Genomic DNA, 21,501 nt, shown 5'->3' on the forward strand with positions numbered 1-21,501 from the left:
CAACTGATTAGATAAGGCCCACCCACATTATGGAGGGCAATCTGCTTTATTCAAGGTCCATCAGTTTAAATGTCCATGCCATCCAAACACACCCTCATGGAAATATGCAGAATAATGCTTGATCACATATCTGTGCACCATGGCTTAGCAACATTAACACAAAATTAACCATCATTACAGACTCTCAGTGCTTGCAGACTAGATTTTATTCTAATTCCTGTCTCATTCTAAAAATAAGAAGTGTTCAATCATGCAACTACCTCTGCAATTAAGAGAAAAATGCATACATTTTCATAAAATTTTACTTTTTATGTTTAGTATTTATCAAATGTATAAACACACACATATATATGTATGTATATATATGCATTAATTATTGACTACTGCAAAGTAAAATAACCATTCAATTCAAAGTATAAGATTTTTTTCCACAGGACATTCAGTGACTTTAATTTTAATAAAAGATAATCCATAAAATAGGCTGCTGGTGGCTTGGTTTAGACTACTTTTCAGAGTGAAAATCTTTTGAAATGCATAACTTCAGGGATCATATTCTATTGCAAGTTTTGCCTCCAGGTACCTTACCACATTCTCAGTCAGGAGTCAATAAACATTGCTATGTGCCTGGAAGAGAAAAGGGAATAATAGTCATATAAAAATATGGAGGGTTTATTCTCTTTGACAAAAGGCAACTGTCCAGGGAAAGAGACTTTAACGAAGTTTACCTCACAGAGGTAGAACAGCAATTACCCAACTGCAGATCTTGAATCTTTCCTGTCTTACCTAAGTGGTAGTGTTGCGTGGGCAGTTGGATAAGGCACATATGAATGTTATAGCCCAGGGACTTGGGTAAACTAAAAGACAGAGTTCTGAGATTTAATTATATGATAGATTTTTAGTTTAGTTAAGCAATAGCGTGGATTTTTAAATTGTACAGGTTATGCATATGTTTTGGTGAATATATTCCTAACTGTGACGTGACTTAGGATCCTATTTTCCATGTTATTTTAATTTTTCATTTTCAAATAGTTTGCTGATAGCTTATAAACATGCAGTGAGTTTTAGCACTACTTTGTATCCTAAGATGAGTCTAAATTTATTAATTTGTTGATGAAAAGAGTCAAACTCTGTAAAATATTTGAAGAGATTTATTCTGAGCCAAATACGAGTGACCATGGCCCATAATACAGCCCTTAGGAGGTCCTGAGAACATGTGCTCATGCTGGTCAGAATACCACTTGGTTATGTACATTTTAGGGAGTCATGAGACTTCAATCAAATGAATTTAAGAAATACATTGGTTTGACCCAGAAACACAGAACAACTTGAAGGGGGTGGAGCTTACAACTTATTAGTTAGATTTTAAAATTTTCTGGTTGACAATTAGTTGAGTTTATCCAAAGACGTGGAATCAATAGAAAGGAATTTCTGGGTTGTGATAAGATTTTGTGGAGACCACGGTTTTATCATGCAGATGAAGACTCCAGGTAGCATGCTTTAGAGAGAATAGGTTGTAAAATGTTTCTTATCAGAATTAAAGTCTGTGTTGATGTTAATGCCAGAGAGGTAAAATGAAGCATGTCCAAGTCATGGCCTGAACCAGTCTTGCAGATTCCATTTTAAAAGACCCCTGGCTGAGGACTAAGTCCATTCAGATGTTTGAGGGTCATAGAATTTTAATTTTTGTTTATAAATTCTAGTCATTATTTTTGTAGGTTTCTTAAGGCTTTCCATGAAAATTACCAGGTGGTCTATGAGTAGTAAGTTTAACTTCATGTATTACAAAATGCTTTAAATATACTTTTCTTGACTTATTTCACTGTTTAGAATCACTAATTAATGTTGAATAGAAGTGATGAGGATAAATATCCTTTCTCTTTTCACCAACTATAGAGAAAAAATATTTAGTCTTTCATACTAAATATAATATTGCCATAGGATTTTTTTGTAGATCCCCTTTATCAGGTTGAGGCCATCTCTTTATATTTCCAGGTTGCAAATGAAAGAGTACATATCATTGCTGGATGTGAGATTTTTATCAATAATTATTTTGTAGCTAAAAAAAATAATTACATGGTTATTTTGCTTTATTTTGTTAGTACAATGACTTGTATTGATTAATTTTTGAAGGTTAAGCCAGTCTTGCTTTATTTATAATATACTATTGTAACCGCCCTATGGATTCACCTTGCCCGCTGCCTAGACAGAACCAATTTATCAAGACAGGTGAACTGCAATGGAGAAAGAGTAATTCACACAGAGCCAGTTGTGTGGTAGACCAGAGTTTTATTATTACCCAAATCAGTCTCCATAAGCATTCAGGGATCAGAGTTTTTAAAGCTAATTTGACGGGTAGGGCCTTGGGAAGTGTTGAGTGCTGATTAGTCAGGTTGGAAATGGAATCATAGGGGGTTGAAGTTAGGTTTTCTTAATGTCTTCTGTTCCTGGGTGTGATGGCAGAACTGGTTGGGCCAGATTACTGGTCTGATTGGTGTCAGCCAATCCATCCAGTGCAGGGTCTGCAAGATATCTCAAGCAATGATCTTAGGTTTTACAATAGTGATGTTATCCCCCAGGAGCAATTTGGGGAGGTTCAGACTCTTGGAACCAGAGGCTGCATTTCCCCTAAATTGTAATTTCCAATCTTGTAGCTAATTTATTAGTCCTACAAAGGCAGACTGGACCCCAGGCAAGAAGGGGGTCTTTTCAGGGAAAGGGCTCTTATCAATTTTGTTTCAGAGTCAAACCATGAACTAAATTCCTTCCCAACTATAGTTCAGCCTACTGTTAGGAATGAACAACGACAGCTTGAGGGTTAGAAGCAAGATAGAGTTGGTTAGGTCTAATTTCTTTCACTGTCATAACTTCCTCGTTTATAACTTTGCAAAGGCAGTTTCACCATTATTCTACATATTAATAATTGAATTTGCTAATATTTTTAAAGACTTTTAAAATTTATGTTTATGAAAGATATTGGGCTCTATAATAGTTCTCTCTTTGTATGTGTTTTTATGATTTTGGTATCAGGGTAATGCTGGCCTCATAAAATGAGTTTGTGATGGGGTTCAGGATATGCTACCAAAAAATATAGCACCTTGGCATTTGCAAAAACAGCAGAAGCAGAAAGGTCCCTCTGACATTCTCCCACTGCTCTCCCTCCCCTAAAGCAGGCCATAAAATAATTATCTGCCTTTCCTCTAAAGTAGGACATAAGACCATCCTTTCAGAGTGATGCTCCCTATACCTAGAGGAAAGGACAGGAAGGCACAAAGGCAGAGAAGAATCTGAACAGACAGGCCTTGCTATGTTCCCCTGCCACCCCCCAGTTTATTACCATTAGATTATACCTGTTTTTTCTAATCATCCTTCTACATACACACTCTTCATCAAACCTAATAATAAAAATACATACTTTCCCCTGTTTATTTGGGTCTTTGAAAGCTCCCATGCCATTTAAAATTTATATTAAATTAATTTGTACATGTTTTATTGTTAATCTGTTACTGTTAACGTGTGCGTCTAATTGAAGAGACAACCTGAACAGGCTCAGTGTGAGCAACAAGGCTGTTTATTCACCCGGGTGCGAGTGGGCGGAGTCTGAAAAGGAAGTCAGCAGAGGGTGATGGAGTTGGAGCTAGTTTTATACGTTAGGGGTAAGCACTGGAAAGTTACAGTTAGGAGCTGTTTATTGCTGGCAGGGGAAGAATGTCATAAGGTACATTATCACAAGCTTACAGAGCACAGTGTCACGTGGTTGACTGATCAGTTAGGGTAGAGTCTGTTACAATGATAGAATGTCGCAAGGTTGGCTAATCCGCTACAACAGGAACTAGCAGTTTTTCTTCTTTTGTGGTTTTCCTGTTGTCCCAGACTCTCTGGCTCCAGGAGACCTTCTGGATGTGTACGTGTGGGTCACAGGGGTCATGATGACTTGACCATGGCGCCGCCTGCTCAGAGGATCTTACACTCCTGTCTTTTTATGTTAACAATTAAAACAAAATGAGAAAAAGTAGTGAAATGTTAGGGTGGTGAAAATTCGGGGAGTGGTAGAGAGTGATGATGAATGATATTTTTTCAGGGCTTCGTCGAGCAGGCTTAGGGGCGGCGTGGGAATCTAAGGTGGGAGAGACCAAACAGAAGAAAGATCCTGGGGTAAGGGGGATAATGTGGGGCTGCTAGAAGGAGCATTTGTAGTATTGACTGATAGGTAATAGCTTGGATGCGATTTTGTACGAACTGAGAGATGAGTCTGAAAAGACAATGTCCAAATAAGAAGAGGAGAAGGATGAGTGCAAAGGGGCCTGTCAGTGGAACGAGCCATGAAGCTAAACTAGAGGATGGCCAGGTAGGGCTAGTATAACTATTTGCCTGATTAGGGAGATTTTGGGCTCTGTCTTTAAGTTTTTTAATGTTGTCATATATGAGGCCTGATTGATTTAAGTAAAAGCAACGTGCTTCATGTAAGAATAGGCAGAGTCCTGCTTTGTCAGCAGTAACCAGATCGAGGCCTTGGTGATTTTGCAGGACAGCTGTGTCTAAGGAATCGACCTGGGCTTGGAGGACAGAAACCATTTGAGTTATATCAGTAAGGCTATCGAAATCACTGGAAAGACTGCAAAATGTGTTGATGGAAGTTGTAAGGCCTGCTACTCCTGTTCCAATTGCCGCGGTTGAAACTCCTAACCTACAGGTAAACGAATTAAAGGGATGACTGTTTTTAAATTTTTATTTGTTTATTTATTTGTTTATTTATTTGTTTATTTATTTATTTATTTATTGTTGTGTTGGAGTTATGAGGGGAATGAGTAGTTGTTTGCTTCCATTTGCAAACTGGATCTTGGGAGTAAGGAAGATTAAAGTGCAGGTGCCTATCCAATTGGCAGGAAGGCACATGTAGGTGGAACAGCCACAGAGAAAAAAAGAGTCCTTGAGGCAGGCAGAACTGGAAGTGGAGAGTAAAAAAATGAGAGTGTGTTCTGGAAGCAGAGTCCTGCACCCAGAGCCCTAGGGATCCAGCAAGGGCAGGGCAGGGGCTGTTGGAGGTTGTAGTGGGGTTTGGTAGGGTAAATGTGTAGAGGGAGAGGTTCTGTTTTCATGATGTAAAGGAAAGAATTTGGTATCTGTAAGTAGCTATTCACTGTTATTTATAAGACTATGTATAAATAAGCAGGAAGAAGGCCTTGGAGGGGAATCCATTGAACAGGGGAAGGGTAGCCAAGGATGCAGTGAAAGGCAGGGGAAATGCCTCCCTAGGCAGAAGTTGCTACTGATGTTTTTAAGAGTGTTAGTGATGAGAGAGGGCTTTTCTGTAATATGAAGCTGGAATGCTCCCACATTTTGGTTAATGTGGGTGGCAGGGCCTAGGAGGTAAAGAGTAAAGGAACATAAGGAAGATGGGAGGTAACCCAAGGGAATTCCAATAGGTAATTGTGGGGAGATGCATAAGGGGGCAGCAATGGGGATAGTTGCTTATGTTGTCAGGGGTCCAAGAATAGGAGGTGTGGAATTGACATAGGGAGATAGATTTCATAGCTAGGTATGGAGGAGAGCAGCAGCTTGTTGGTATGAGATATAAGGGGAGTTTTTGCTGAATTTTTCTAGGAAGTAAAGAAATTATTCGGGACGGTAAAGTTGGGGGTCACTGAAAGAGGTTCAGAGGTGTAGGGAGAAGGGGGAGGTTGCCCAGTCGGCTGGCAGAGCAGGGACAGCTATGTAGTAGGAGGAAGAGAGGGAAATGCATAGGAAGGATTGGAGATTGTGAGGAGGGAGTGGGTGAGGTTGATGGTATGCTGGAGATAATTAGGGAGGGGTAGAGGGTGGCAGGAGAACGGGAGTAAGACAAAGAGTAAGTATTAAAGAAAAGAACTTCATCAGGATGGAAGAATTGGAGAGTACTTTGCCGCAGAAGATCATCTATCCACTCTAAGAGTTAAGGGTGGCAGCTTGAGGGTGACACCATAAGGTATCAGCTACAAGGGTCTGCAGGAGAAGTGTGAACGGGCAGTATAGACAAAAGCAGGGCATTTAGAAGCAGGTGAGAATGGTGATTAAGGGCATAAGTAGACAGAGTTTAAATAGTGAGGTGACTGTGTAAAGGCCTATTGTAAATAAAAGGTATACAGGGTTATTGTTCTTTTACAGGAATGCGGGTAAGTTTAAGGGAAGTGGGGGAGCAACTTCCAGGAGGAGGCAGGGGAGCTAGGTTAGTCATCGGATGGGCACAGTTTTATCCTGGAGTGATGAATCCAGTGGTGAGGATTCTGTAGACAGACCACGGTTGGAGTACTATAGATGACCAGGTAGGGTCCTGTCCACAGAGGTTGTAGAGTTTGAGGGGTTATGAGAACTGACAGTCCAGCTAGGGTGTCTTCATATGGCTGGGTATCTGGAGTAGGTAAAAGGAAATTGGCAGCTTGGCAGATTTTATGTCTAACCTGTTGAAGGGCAGGAAGATAATCACCAAGAGGACTGGTGTTTGGAATAAGGTTGGGCCCAAGAAGAAATGTGCAACCCTATAAGAGTTTAAATGGACTGTACCCGGTGGGTTCCCTGGATGTGGCTCAAATTCAGAGAAGTGCAAGGGGTGGAAGAGTGGTCCAGTCTTTCTTAAGCTGGAGGGTAAGTTTAGTGAGGTGTGCTTTTAAAAGGCCGTTGGCTTTTTCTACTTTTCCAGAGGACTGAGGGTGATAGGGGGCATGAAGATTCCATTGGATACCAAGGGCTGGCGAATGAAGGCCAGCCTGTTATCAGACTATATGGAAATACGGAGACCGAACCAGGGGATTATGTCAGTTAAAAGAGACAAAATAACTGCAGTGGACTTTTTAGAACTCGTGGGAAAAGCCTGAACCCATCCAGTGAAGGTGTTGACCCAAACCAGGAGGTATTTGAGTTTCTGGACATGGGGCATATGAGTAAAATCAATTTGCCAATCTTGCACAGGGGTGAACCCTCGTGCTTGACACGTAGGGAAAGGAGGAGGTTTGGGAAAGCCCCGGGGGGTGGTAGACTGGCATATAGCACACTGAGAGGTGATTGTTTTAAGGATGGATTTCCAGGCTGGAAAAGAAATGAGAGATTCTAAAAGGCAGAATAAAGGTTTATATTCTACATGGAAGTGGTCATGAAAGGATGACAGAATAGAGTAAGCTTGAGAGGCAGAGAGGAGCTTTCCATGATCTAAAAAATAGTTGCCTTGAGTGAGAAGTGACTGGTAGGTTAAGGTTTTGGAAGGGCAGTAGGTAGGAGTGATAGATGAGAAGGAAAAATATTGGCCACTGGGAGCAGATACTGGGGAGTTTGCTGCTTTTTTGGCTGTTTTATCGACATAGGTATTTCCTGGCGCAATGGGGTCAGAGGTTTTTGGCGTCCTTTGCAGTGGATTACTCCGGCTTTGGCTGGAAGGAGGGAAGCTTAAAGGAGGGCTTTTATTAAGGGGGCATTGATAATAGATAACCTTTGTGTAGTGAGGAAACCTCTTTCTGCCCAGATGACAGGATGGTGGTGGAGAACGTGGAAGGTGTATTTGGATTTGGAATAGATATTAACATGCAGTCCTTTGGTAACAGTTAGGGCACAAGCTAGTGCTATTAATTTAGCTCGTTGAGAAGTTGCAGGTGGGGAGAGTGTGGCAGTTTCAATGATAGATGAGTGAGACACAACAGCATAGCCAGCTTTACCTGGTGATGATCAATTGGTTTTTGAAGAACTGCTGTCAGTAAACCAAATGTGGCCTGGGTCAGGGATAGGGGAAAGGGAAATACGGGGAAAAGTAGAGGAGGCTATGTGGATTAAGGAAATAGAGTTGTGTGGATTGGGATTTGTAGTGGGTATTAAGTGAGAGGCTGGGTTGAAGTCCAGTCCGAAGGCAATAGTTACTGTGGGATTTTTGATAAAGTGTGAATAGAGCTGGAAGAGGCAGGGGACTGAGAGTATGTGTTTTATGTATGAAGAGGAAACTAAGTCTCGGAGATTTTAAGAGTTATAAAGGGTGAGTGAGGCATAGCCTGTGATTTTGAGAGACTCTAAGAGTATAAGGGCTGCTGCCGCTGCGGTGTGCAGACATGATGGCTAACCCAGGACTATAAGAGGAAGCTGTTTGGATAAATAGGCTACTAGTGGCAGGCCTGGTCCCTGAGTAAGAATACCTATAGTGCAGCCCTGCGTTTCTGTTGTGTGAAGGAAAAAGGGTTGAGAGGAGTCGAGGAGTGCTAGAGTGGGGGCCATCTAGGCCTTTTTTAGAGAGTAAAAGGAGGGGCAAGGGAAGGAATTGGGATCTGTGGGTTCAGCTAAATTTCCTTTTGTGAGTTTATGGAGTGGTTTGGTTAGGATGGCAGAACCTGGTATCCAAAGGCAGAAGTATCTAACAATGCCTAAGGAGAGGAGGTGCTGTTTGGTCGTGGGGATTGGAGTTTGGGAGATTAGCTGAATATGGTCTGCCAGAAGTGAATGTGTACGTTGATGGAGGATTATATCAAAATAGGTAATGCTAGGGGAAGAAATTTGAGCTTTGGAGGGGGATACTCTGCACTCCTTTGAGTAGAGATGTTGAAGAAGCAGGATAATGTCTTGATGGGAATATTGGTAAAAGGGGCTGCAAAGAAGGTCATCCACGTATTGAATGAGATGGGAAACAGACGGATGAAAAGAAAGCAGGTCATGGGAGAGGGCCTGGCTAAAGTGGTGTGGGTTATTTCTGAAACCTTGGGATAGAAGGGTCCAGGTGGGTTGTTGGGACTTGTGGGTGTCAGAGTCAGTCCAAGTAAAGGTGAAAAGGGGCTGGGAAGAGGGATGTAAGTGGATGGTAAAGAAGGCATCTTTGAGGTCAATAACAGAATAGTGAATTGTGGAAAAGGGTATTAAAGATAGGAGAGTATAAGGGTTTGGTACAACATGATGGATGGGGAGGACGATCTGATTAATGAGATGACGGTCTTGGACTAGCCCGTAGGACTTATTTGGTTTTTGAACAGGTAGTATAGGAGAGTTGTAAGGGAAGTCGGTAGGAACTAAGAGGCCATGCTGCACTGAATGGGTAATAACAGGCTTTAGGCCCCTTATGGGGTAGTGGTGTTGAGCAGGATAGGGTTGGTTTTGTGTTAATGGGATGATAAGGGGTGAATGGTCAGTTGCAAGGGAAGGAATGGAAGTATCCCATACTTTAGGGATGAAAAGGGAGGTTGGAGGAAGGGTTGGAACTGGATAAAAGGGTAGCTATGAGACGTGGTTGTAGTCCAGGAATATTCACGGAGGCAGATAATTTAGTTAAAATATCTCTGCCTAATAAGGGGACTAGGCAGGTGGGGATAACTAGGAAGGAGTGCAAAAAGGAGTGTTGCCTGATTTGACACGAGAGTTGGGGAGTTGTAAGGCGTTCAGAAGCTTGGCTATCAGTACCCACAACAGTTGTTGGGGCAAGGGAAACCGTCCCTTGAAAAGAAGGTAACGTGGAGTGGGTAGTCCCTGTATTGATTAAGAATGGGACAGACACCCTCCACCATAAGAGTTACCCGAAGTTCAGCATTCCCAGTGGTCTAGGGGGTCTCCCAGACTCTTGGGCAGCGTCAGTCTTCAGCCGCCAAGTCAAGGAGATCTGGGAAGGAGTCGGTAGGGGACCTTTGGGTTTGAGCTCCAGGAGCTCCGGAAGTGGTGATGAGAGTCAGTCCCATTTCCGGTGAGGGCCCGCACAGGCGGGGCACCGGTTATGAGGAATCCCAGGCTGCAGGCATTCCTTAGCCCAGTGGCTAGGTTTTTGATGCTTGAAGCAAGGTCCTGGAGGGGCTGTTAGATGCTGCGTTTGGACACCTTGAAGTTCTTGCAGGTAGGCAGTGCAGCTGGGGTTTGTCTTATGGTGGAGGCAAGCATCTGTAGTTCTGAAATGCACTGTCGCGGGTCAGCCTCTTCCCTATTATTGAACACCTTGAAGGCGAGGTTGATTAATTCCTGTTGTGGGGTTTGAGGGCCAGATTCCAATTTTTGAAGCTTCTTTCTACTGTCAGGAGCTGACTGGGTAATAAAATGCATGTTAAGAATAAAAGGGCCTTCTGGCCCTTCAGGGTCTAGTGCTGTATATTGCCTGAGGGTGGCCATAAACTGAGCTGGATTTTTAGCTTTGTTCTGAGTGATTTTTTTTTGTTTGTTTTTGTTTGTTTTTGTTTTTGTTTTAGTTTGTCATAATTGACGGCTTTACATGCAGCCTTCTGAAGTCCTTGAAGTAGGCAAGAGATCGTGTAGTCCCGGCTGGCTATGCCGTGGTCTTGGGCCTGGTAAGTCCATCCGGGGTCTTCAGGAGGTACTGCCCTAGAATCTTCTTGGAGGCCAGGCTCAAGGCACTGGCGGTTATCAGCATTAGACTGAGCTAGGGTGCAAACCCGCTCTTGCTCCTCAGGAGTGAGAGTAGAGGTGAGGGTGACGTTTAAGTCAATCCAAGTAAGATTATAGGACTGGGTTAAGTATTGGAATTCTTGTATACATTTGGAGGGGTCAGATGGGAAAGAGCCTAGATGTTGGCTAATTTGGGAAAGGTCGAACAGGGAGAAAGGGACCTGAACTCGAACTATTCCTTCGGTTCCTGCCACCTCTGGAAGGGGAAATTGCTAGGCAGGGGCCTGGGGGTTGGCCACAGGCCCAAATTGTAAGCCACACTGGATGTGAGGAACGGTGGTAATGGGAGGGACATAAGGTGGTGGGTTCTGTGTAGAAATAGGTTCTGGGGGAGAATTGGGAGCAGGTTCGGATAGGTGGTGGTGGGGAGAAAGATCGGAGGGGTCAACAGACAAAGAGGAGTCAGCAACGCCAGTGGAAGAAGAAGGCATAGACGGAAAAGAAATAAGGGAAATTTGGGATGGATTACACTGGGAGCATAGGCTGGGGAGAGGTCGTAGCGTAAAAAAATGCCTGGATGTAGGGTACATGAGATCATTTGCCTATTTTGCCATAGAAGTTATCTAAGTCCCACAAAATAGAGAAATTGAAAGTGCTGTTTTCTGGCCACTGAGAGCCATTGTCTAATTTATATTGGGGCCAGGACACGTTACAGAAAAAAAAAAAATAGATGTTTAGCCTTTAGATTGGGCGCAAGCTGAAGAGGTTTGAGGTTTTTGAGGACACAAGCCAGAGGGGAGGAAGGAGGGATGGAGGGCGGGAGATTGCCCATGATAGAACAAGGAAAGTTTTGGGGGAAAGAAAGAGACAAGGAAAACAGCAACCACTAGGATCCTCGGTGGGCATCCCCAGTGGAGGTCCCGGGTTGTGTGACTGGCAAATGGTCAAGGCAGGCGTCCCTGGCATTGACCTAACACTGAGGGAAGACTGTCTTCCCAAGAAGAGTCCGTGACCAATGTTGGGTTTCTGAAACACGGATAAGAGGAAGGTTCCTTGGCTCAATTCTGAAAAGAGAAAAAGAGAGGGAGACTCCGATGAGGAGAGATCGAGGCAGCTTATCCGATGCATAGACAGAGGCCGGAGTGCTCGCGGGGCTGCTCTGAGGTCCTGAGGTCGAGGGAAGTCTCTTGCACAGGAGAACGTGGGCACGGGGAGGATAGGGGAGAGGTCTCCAGGAGGAGTTCCCCTATCCCGGGCTTTCAGCACCAAATGTTATGCGAGCGTCTAATTAGAGAGACAACCTGAACAGGCTCAGTGTGAGCAACAAGGCTGCTTATTCACCCGGGTGCGAGTGGGCTGAGTCTGAAAAGGAAGTCAGCAGAGGGTGATGGGGTTGGAGCTAGTTTTATCGGTTGGGGTAAGCACTGGAAAGTTACAGTTAGGATCCGTTTATTGCGAGCAGAGGAAGAATGTCATAAGGTACATTATCACAAGCTTATAGAGCACAGTGTCACGAGGTTGATTGATCAGTTAGGGTAGAGCCTGTTACAATGATAGAATGTCGCAAGGTTGGCTATTAAGTTAAGACAGGAACTAGCGGTCTTTCTTCTTTTGTGCTTTTCCTGTTGTTCCAGACTTTCTGGCTCCAGGAGACCTTGTGGATGTGTACGTGTGGGTCATAGGAGTCACGATGGCTTGACCTTGGCGCAGCCTGTTCAGAGGACTTTACACTGTCTTTTGTTTATAGTGGCTTCAGCCATAAAACTACCTATCGGTGAAAAAACTGTACCACTTCATTTCTTCCACAATTGGAAGTTTTCCCTCATCTGTTTTCTGATATTATTTTCTAAAAGCTCAGTTTCATTTATTTTTCATCCCACACATTTACAGAATAATATTCAACCCAAGATTCCAAGAAAAGTGCATAAACATTTCAGAAGTATTTTCAAAAGCTCCTTCTATTCCAGTTCTATGCTACCTCTATTCTCAATGTTTCTATCTCCCTGAAATCTGAGCTCTGTCTCCTTAACTCCATGAGACTGTCATCTTCTGTTTGGGCGTCCTCTTTTTGCACTTCAGTCTGGAAACTGACTATATAGAAAGCTAGAAGACTATGGCCTTCAGTTAATATATTTCCTCTCTCTCAGGAATCAACGTTCACTACTGTTTTCCAACTCTTAAAAAACATTGTTTCTTCTTTCGCCCAATTTTCTAATTTTGTAGGAATAATATGTATATTTACATTTTCTCTATTTTGATCTTAGTCAAAATAATCCTCCCCCCCCCCCCCCACACACACACACACACATGCTGTTCATTTAGTTTCTCTGGAGAAACTTGACTAATACAGCTGGCAATTCTTTCTTTCTTTGCTCTTCTTCTTCTTTGGAAATGAAAGTGTCTGTAATTGTTATACTATGCCAGATTCACGATTACATGTTGGGGACAGACACCTTGATTTTTAGTTTAATTATCTCATAGATAGAGAGGAATTTGTCTAGGGATGGGTCATATTAATTACTTTAATTTTGCCTTTATCATTTTTTAGAGTACTTTCCACTATCATATGCAGTATAATGCTGTGCTTTAATTTTTATAAATTCTTTTCTTTATGGTTATAAATCAAGCATAATATATGTACAAACACTTATACAACACACATACATACATATACATACACACAAACATATATACATACACACACAAGTGCTTGTAATTAAACTCAATGAAGGGTGAACCACAGAAACATGAAACAAAAAAATTATCATCAAACTTAGGAAGCGAGGAAAAAGGCTGGCTAGGGCAAAAATGAAAAAACACTTCCAAATCTTGTTTTGCAGATGTAACTTTAAATCTGCAGAAATAATTTACATAATTTTAAACCTGAAGAAACTTTTTGAAAAGACAATTACTGTATTTCAGAGACAAAATAAAACTGGAAGCTAACTGTGTATTTTTATGTTTTACTCCTGCTTTTCTTAAATAAATGGAAACCTAATTTGAACACTTTTCTACCTAATTTCCCTGAATATAATCTGAAATTGTTCCACAGAACTATTTAAAGATATTCCCCCTTCTTTCCTTGAGCTGCATAATATGGCATTGTATAGATGTTCTGTAATATATTTAATTAATTCCCTATTTTTTTTTCTTTTTTTTGTACTTGTAAATTATACATTTGTCTTTTGGGGTTGTTTTTAATATATCTTTGGAATAGATTCTTAGCAGTGCGATTGCCAAATTAAAAAAAAAAAAAAACATGTATATGTAGTTTTACTAGATATTGTCAAACTATTTTATACTCCAGCAATTTGTAAAACAACATCTCGATAGGTAAATATGGAGTCAAACTTTTGAATTTGCCTATCTGTAAAATGGAAAATGCTTTCTTCAGTATAGTTTTAATTTGCATTACTGTAAGTGAAGCTGAATTTTCTTTTTTATGGTAAAGAAAATTTGCCTTTTTTTCCCTGGAGGACACTCTTCACATTATTTAACTGTTTCCCCATCATATTTTAGGCTTTTCATTCTCCATTTTTAGAATTTCTTTGTATATTAGGAACATCTACATTTAGTCTTCACTAAGAATTGCAAATAAAATTTGCCTGTGGTATCCTTAGATCTCCATACTTTTTTTAGGTTACAGTCAAATTTCTCCATCTTTCTGTTGTTGGGTCTGGATTTTAAATTATTAGTAGAAAATTTTTGCCTCATTCCCAAGTTTTAATTTTATCCATGTTTTATGACTTGAATATTTTAGATTTTTATATGTAAATCTTTGATCAATTTTAATAATTTTTGTGTAGATTGTGAGAAAAGGGTCCAGTTACATTTTTTTCTGTTAAAATTATTTGTATTGAATTCACTTTAATAAGAATTTTAATAATTTATCCTACAAATTAAAGAGGCTAATTTCATTGCGTATTACATTTCCACATATGACTTGGCTTGTATGTTATTTGTACTGTTGGTCCTGTTGTTTATTTATGCAACAATATCACATTTATTTTAATTATTGAGGTTTTATAATTTGTTTGAACATCTGGTAACAATTGCCCCATCCATTGCTGTTCCATTTTATGCCTTTTGTGGTCATTCTTGCTTGCTTAGTCTTCAAACTGATTGTTATAATGAACTTGTCTAACTCAGGCAAAACAATCAGACAAATAAATAAAAGCAAAAACTTAATGGTATTGTCATTTTTTGTATTAAATTAACTTGGGAAAGAATGACGTCGTTATGATATTGAAGTTTCTTATTCAAAGATGATATAGGCATTCTCATTTGCTTAAGCTACTGTTGTGTCTTTTGGAAGTCTTTTACAACAGTCTTGGTAAGATTTTGGATGTTTTTCATTAAGTTTATGGTTAGGTCATCAGATTTGTCTTACTATACTTTCCAGATATTGTTTCTGTCAGTGATTTGGCCCTACCTGCATGTATTTTGGGACTTATGGAGTTACTTTGTCACTTGGTTTTACGGTGTATGTTGGCTGTGATAATTTTTGTTGTTGTATTCATTTTTATGCTATATTTGGTGAGATGATTTAGGGATATTAAAAAAAAAATTGCTCTCCTGACCTTGTGATCCGCCCGTCTCGGCCTCCCAAAGTGCTGGGATTACAGGCTTGAGCCACCGCGCCCGGCTAACCCGGTGAAACCTCGTCTCTACTAAAAAATACAAAAAACTAGCCGGGCGAGGTGGCGGGCGCCTGTAGTCCCAGCTACTCGGAAGGCTGAGGCAGGAGAATGGCGTGAACCCGGGAGGCGGAGCTTGCAGTGAGCTGAGATCTGGCCACTGCACTCCAGCCTGGGCGGCAGAGCCAGACTCCGTCTCAAAAAAAAAAAAAAAAAAAAAAAAAAATTGCTGCCACTGTAACTTTGCCAGGCATGTTCAAAAATTTTTGAGTCTACATATTTTCTAATATAAAATTTCTGTTACCAAATATGCAAAATATCTTTCCAGGATTAGGTGATAATTATCCCAAAGACACACATCCAATCACAGAAACAGTATAATGTATAAAATCCTGCTATTTAGTGCTTACTAATTAAGACAGACAAAGCAAATGGAATCTGCAAGAACCAGGATAATTGATTTGGAACCAAACATTTCAGTTTGCTTTGTCCAGCTGTCCCTCTCAATATGTGAACTTTGGCCTTGTTTTTATTCCCTATCTCAAAGAAAGCAGATATTTTAGTTCAAAGCAAAAATTTCCATTTAATTCATAATTGTCACATGCAGAAGAGAGTTTGTGAATTATTTTACAACATTGGCCTCCATGAAATTTAATCATGTTATATAAATTCAACTGGGGCAAGGAGTTACTGAACAAACGTACAGGTTATTAACATACAACTATCTACAAGGAGAAGGTAGGGAATGATTACTGGTGGAGCAGGACATGTGGAAGCCATTCATCTACTTAACAACATGATCTCTCTAGTTATGGTGGCTCTGAACAATTCTCTGGAAAAAACTATAATGCTAATTGGGCAATGCTACAATTTCCGTAGAGTGGATATAAGAATAATAATTTCCCTCTCACAGTCTGGAGTTGTCTCATGCAGAAATTAAATCCTTTTGGTAGTAGGACGGTCATTAAAAACAGTGAGTTACACAGGTTATTATACTTTCTCTCTCATAAAGAAATCCAGAGGAAGTCAATCCATGGTGGTTCCTTTCTACTCAGCCGTTCTTAATATATGATTTTTTCTATGTGAGGTCACGTCACTGTCACAAGACGCTTATGGAGGAACCAGACATAACTTCTGGTGCCAAGGAAGTGGGAATAAGACAAATATTCAGGGAAATAGGCAATTTTCTAGCTAAATTAGGGCCCTTTTCAAACATTGTTCTCAGAAGTATTACTTTCCGTTTACATTTCATTCACTCCTAGTGGCAAGGAAAGCTGCAAAAGTTTGTTGTTGTTGTTTTCCCATCCTGAAATAACGTTGTTATGCTGTTACTAAGGAAGATAAACAGAATGGATATTGAGTATGCAGCCATCCTTCTCTGCCACAGGATTAGATTACATTTACCATCTGTCTGGTTGCCTCTTTTTTAGTTTGAATAAGAAAAAAACAATTGTAATACTTGTAAGTTAAATTTTGAAGATAGCATTTTAATAGCTTTTTTTTTTTTTTTTTTTTTGCACTTTTCTCCCCTAACTACAGGTATTATCATGTAGCTGTCTTTAAAAATCCAGACAAAACAAACATAACAAAAGCATTTGTTGTTTGAGTGATTGGGCACTCATCCTGAAAAACAAACAAAAAAGAAAGAACTGTGCCATTTAATCCTTATATATATTTAAATCATTTGTTGGTTTGTGTTCTAACATGTTTAAGCATTCTACTGCTTTTTGTTTAAAAAAATCAGTACAGCAACCATGAAAAGTTTAACACCCAGGCAGATCAAGATGAATGTGGCCATTCTTGTTAAGTAGGACATTGCTTGCTCTATAGAAAGAAGATATATTACCAGGATAAAATGATATATATATATTTCTGCAACATCTTGTTTCCACACTCCATTAGAAATGATTACCACCACAATGCTGTATGGGCTGAACAGGTTCATATTTCTCTAAGATACAAGGGCAAGAAAAAGACCAGCTGCCAGGACAGTATGACCCAGTCTACTGCTCTGCCTGACCTGTGACAGGAGTAATCTCAATCAAAGCTGTAACCATCACCATATTAGCCAGCGCACTTCTAACACTGGTGACTTGTTGTTGCAGCACTGGGTCTAAAAATAACAATAATCCATCAGTGTCAGTGCATGAAAAACTGAATTTCATCAGAATTTAAGAGAATTGTGGACTACACTAATACATAAAGTCCGTTTTGTTACTGTAATTTGTTCTTTCTATTGCAGCAAGTTGGCTGCCTTCTAACATTTTACCCATTTCTCTAATCAGAGGAAAAAAAATAATAATAATGTTTTTCAAAAATTTACAAATGTCTGAATATACATAAGACAGTATTTTAATACTCTGTTATTTTGAAATAATTTACCACTGACAATTGCTGTCTTGGTATTTTGAATTCAACTAATAATGAGCATATTCATAAATATATATTATTAGAATATATTCTTCTTATTATATATTGTTCTTCCATATAAGAAGAGGTTCAATAAATATCTAATTCTAATGTAAGCCTAAAACCATATTGAAACCATTGAATTATTTAGGAGTGAATATTATGTGCTAATGAACCTCATTTTTTAAAACTTTTATTTTATCTTCAAGGGTACATGTGCATGTTTGTTATATAGGTAAATTGTGTGTTATGGGGATTTGGTTTACAGATGATCTTGCCACCCAGGTAATAAGCATAGTACCTGGTAGGTAGTTTTTGAACCCAATTTCAATCTTATAATAGCACAGAAGATTTCACAAATGAATCCTCAGCATGATCCAGCTAACAGCTGGATTGATAACAGTTATGGGGGAAATTTTGGAAGTTCACAGGTGGACATAGAAATTGATTAAGAGTAACTCATGAATTCACTAAACTGAGTTTTTATTAACAGGCTATTTAGAGTAAATCTTTACTAACAATCAGGAACCAATCAACATTAATTATAGAGATAATCGATCCAAATTATTGACACAATTATTTTTAAGTGGTTCTAAAATATTAAATGATTTTTTTCAACTTACATTGTTATTTTGCTCTTTTCAACTACTTTTTGTTTATAGCATTGTGAGTTAGAAGATTTCCTTGTGGCTTGTCATATTAGGAACAGTTGAATTTAACCATCTGGAGCTACTTAAAACATCCCCTAATATTACAAATTTCTTGTCTAAAATCTGATGAAATTTGTACAATTATTCTACCCCCCTCAGAGATTAGTTGCATCAAGCACATATTAGTGAACTATTTAGACATATGGGGGAAATTAAATTCAGTATTTTATATGGTTAGAAATCAGAGAAATTCAGTATCAAATGTAAGCTCTGAGACTTGATAACTGAGTTCAGTGAACTTTTTATTCATTCAACAAATATTCATTAAGCAATAACAGGATTTCAGGCACTAGTTTAAGAGCTGAGAGTGCTGCAATAAATACGACACGTTAAGTTCTTTATTCTCTATGGCATGATAGAGAAGTAAGAATCTAAAAACAAACACAAGCATTTCAGATGGTAACACTATTATTAAGAAGAATAAGCAGATGGAGAGCATTAGATAGCCAGTGTAGGTTGTAGGGACATTTTAGTAGCTGCAGAAAGGAAGTGACAGAGAACAGGAGGGAAGTATAGCAAGGAAGCATGCAAGGTTATTATACAACAAGCAAGGGAGACAAGAGGTGAAGTTATGGAGGAAACCAAGAATCAGATCATTTGGGCCTTTGGACCATAATAAGCACTTTAGATCTGGGATTTCACTGCTACTTTTATCTGACTGACAGTATTTTTGTTGTTGTTGTTTTGAAACGGAGTCTCATTCTATCATTCAGGCTGGAGTTCAGTGGTGTGGTCTCAGCTCACTGCAACCTCTGCCTCCTGATTCAAGCGATTCTTCTGCCTCAGTCTCCCGAGTAGCTGGGACTACAGGAGTGTGCCACCACATTCAGTTAATTTTTATATTTTTAGTAGAGATACGATTTCAGTATGTTGTCCAGGGTGGTCTCAAACTCCTGACCTTGTGATCCACCCTCCTTGGCCTCCCAAAGTGCTGGAATTACAGCTGTGGGCCACTGTGCCTGGCCCTGACTGACAGTTTTTAAAAGATCACACTGGCTGCTTATCTTAGTCAGTTGATATTATAATTTTGAGCTGGGTGGCTTTAAGAACAAACATTTATTTTTTAGACTTTTGGGGGCTGGAAATCTGAGATCCTGGAACCAGCATGGTTATTTTGTTAAAGAGTACCCTCTTCCTGGTTTACAAACAGCACCTTTTCACTGTGTCCTCACATGGTGGACAGAGAACTAGCTCACCTCTCTTATTCTTTTTAAAAGGGCATTAATTTGATTAGGAGAACCTCACCCTCCTGACTTAATCTAAAGCTTATGACCTCCTAAAGGCCTCATCTCCAAGTACCATAGCACTGAGGATTAGGGTTTCAACATAAATTTTGGAGGGACATAAACATTCAATCCATGGCACTATCATAAAAAGAGTAGAATGTGTGAGCACAGGAGAAAGAGAAAAGGTCTTATGGCAAGGAAACTGATTAGCAAGTATTACAATAGTCTAAACTCTAGTCAGTAAAAGCTAATGGTTTAGATCATAGCATAGTGGTAGAAGTAGTCAAAAGTGGCCAATTATTAGACAAGCTGACAGTCTTTGCTAATGTATTGTATATGGATTGTGAGAAAAACCTGACATAAAGAACAACTTGATTAGCTTCTCCAAACTTTCATCTTCTCAAATATGCAGTAGAGAACTTATTTACCATAATATGGAGTTGGGAAAACTAAATGTCAATGTAGGAAAGCATTTACAGTTATTATATGTTATAAAGCCAACATATGAACTATAAAATAATGATTATATTATTGTATAATATAGAATAAGTAGCAATGTTAATTTGAGACCCAGGACAAAAATTGTTTTAAAATCCTCCAGTAATAGGCAAACTAAAGTTGCAGAACTTGGCTTTTCTACATCCATATAGGGATTTTCTATCCCAAACACTTTTGTTCACGTGTCTCTACAGTTAGTACTTTCATACCTGCCTTTTTAATCAGGTAGAATCAGTTTTAATTCATGCCAAGTTATATTACATTAGAAGCCATCTATCTTCTGTTTCCATTAGAGTCAGTCAACCGACCCTAAAACCAGAAGACAACACGGCTTCTCATCTTTATTCAGTGGTGGCATACTCAGTAAATGATGGAGCTGTGTGGCACTTTGTGATACATTGCGTTTGTATAATTATTATAAGAAAATTTTAAAAAGCAAATAGTAGAGACAATGTAAAATTGATTTTGTATTAATATTTAAATAAAATATTTTCAGATTTCTAGACAGATAGTTGACCTTCCTTCCATTAATATCTATCTATCTGCCTATCTATCTATCTATCCTCTAAGTATGCTTTTACTTTTTAATACTGTTTTATACTTGAAATGTCTACATTCAATTCCTAATCATGTTATATTTTTCCAGGGGGAGACTATTTGTTCTTGAGGAAAATCATCAATGAGAACATTTTGAAAACAAGAAAAAGAAAAAAAGAACATTTGAAAACAAGACTATTACAATTATTATATGTTAGTCTGAAAATCTTCTAACTATTAATAATTTGTAGCCTCTTGTAGATAAAACTGCTCATCAAAATTATATGTATGATTTTATGACAATATGTGGACCTACATTTTTAGAAGAGAATTTAATATTCTTTTAAAACATGAGAAAAATAAATAAGAATAATGGGTTTTATGTATGTAATTTCCATCTCTCAGAAATGGGCAATAGTTTCAAATGTTTTTTTTTTTTTTTATTTATTTTAAATTTATTCATTTTTCTGAACAACTATGACTTTAAAACTATCTTTTAGGTAATCAGTTGCTTCCTGGTTGTCTTGTGAGGGTGTATTAGGATTTTTCCATCTCTTCTAGGTTTTCCAGTTTGTGTTTATAGTAGTTTCTTTTTTTTTTTTTTTTTCTTTTTTTTTTTTTTTTTTTTTGGAGTCTTGCTCTGTCACCAAGGCTGGTGTACAATGGCTCAATCTCAGCTCACTGCAACCTCCACTTCCTGAGTTCAAGCAATTCTCCTGCTTCAGCATACCAAGTAGCTGGGATTACAGGTGCATGCCACCATGCCTGGCTAATTTTTTGTATTTTTTGTAGAGATGGGGTTTCACCATGTGAGCCAGTATGGTCTTGATCTCCTTATCTTGTGATCCACCTGCCTCAGCCTCCCAAAGAGCTGGGATTACAGGTGTCAGCCACAGAGCCCTGCTTTTTATAGTAATGTTGGGAACAGGCCCCCAAATCTGTCTATAAACAAGCCCCAGAACTGGCCATAAACAAAATCTCTGCAGCACTGTGACACGCTCATGATGGCCATGATGCCCACGGTAGAAGGTTGTTGGTTTACCAGAATGAGGGCAAGGAACACCTGGCCTACCCATGGCGGAAAACGGCTTAAGGCATTCTGAATCACGAACAATAGCATGAGCGATCTGTGCCTTAAGGACATGTTCCTGCTGCAGATAA

The 21,501-nt window shown here is 39.4% G+C and overlaps 1 pseudogene; it reads left to right on the forward strand.

The window, feature by feature from the left end:
• Positions 1-4,059: 4,059 nt before the first annotated feature.
• LOC119620158 (histone-lysine N-methyltransferase SUV39H2-like) overlaps positions 4,060-21,501 on the forward strand; it is a 43,108-nt pseudogene continuing 25,666 nt past the window's right edge.

Source organism: Chlorocebus sabaeus, chromosome 17 (assembly GCF_047675955.1).
Source record: "Chlorocebus sabaeus isolate Y175 chromosome 17, mChlSab1.0.hap1, whole genome shotgun sequence".
Classification (NCBI taxonomy): Eukaryota; Metazoa; Chordata; class Mammalia; order Primates; family Cercopithecidae; genus Chlorocebus; species Chlorocebus sabaeus.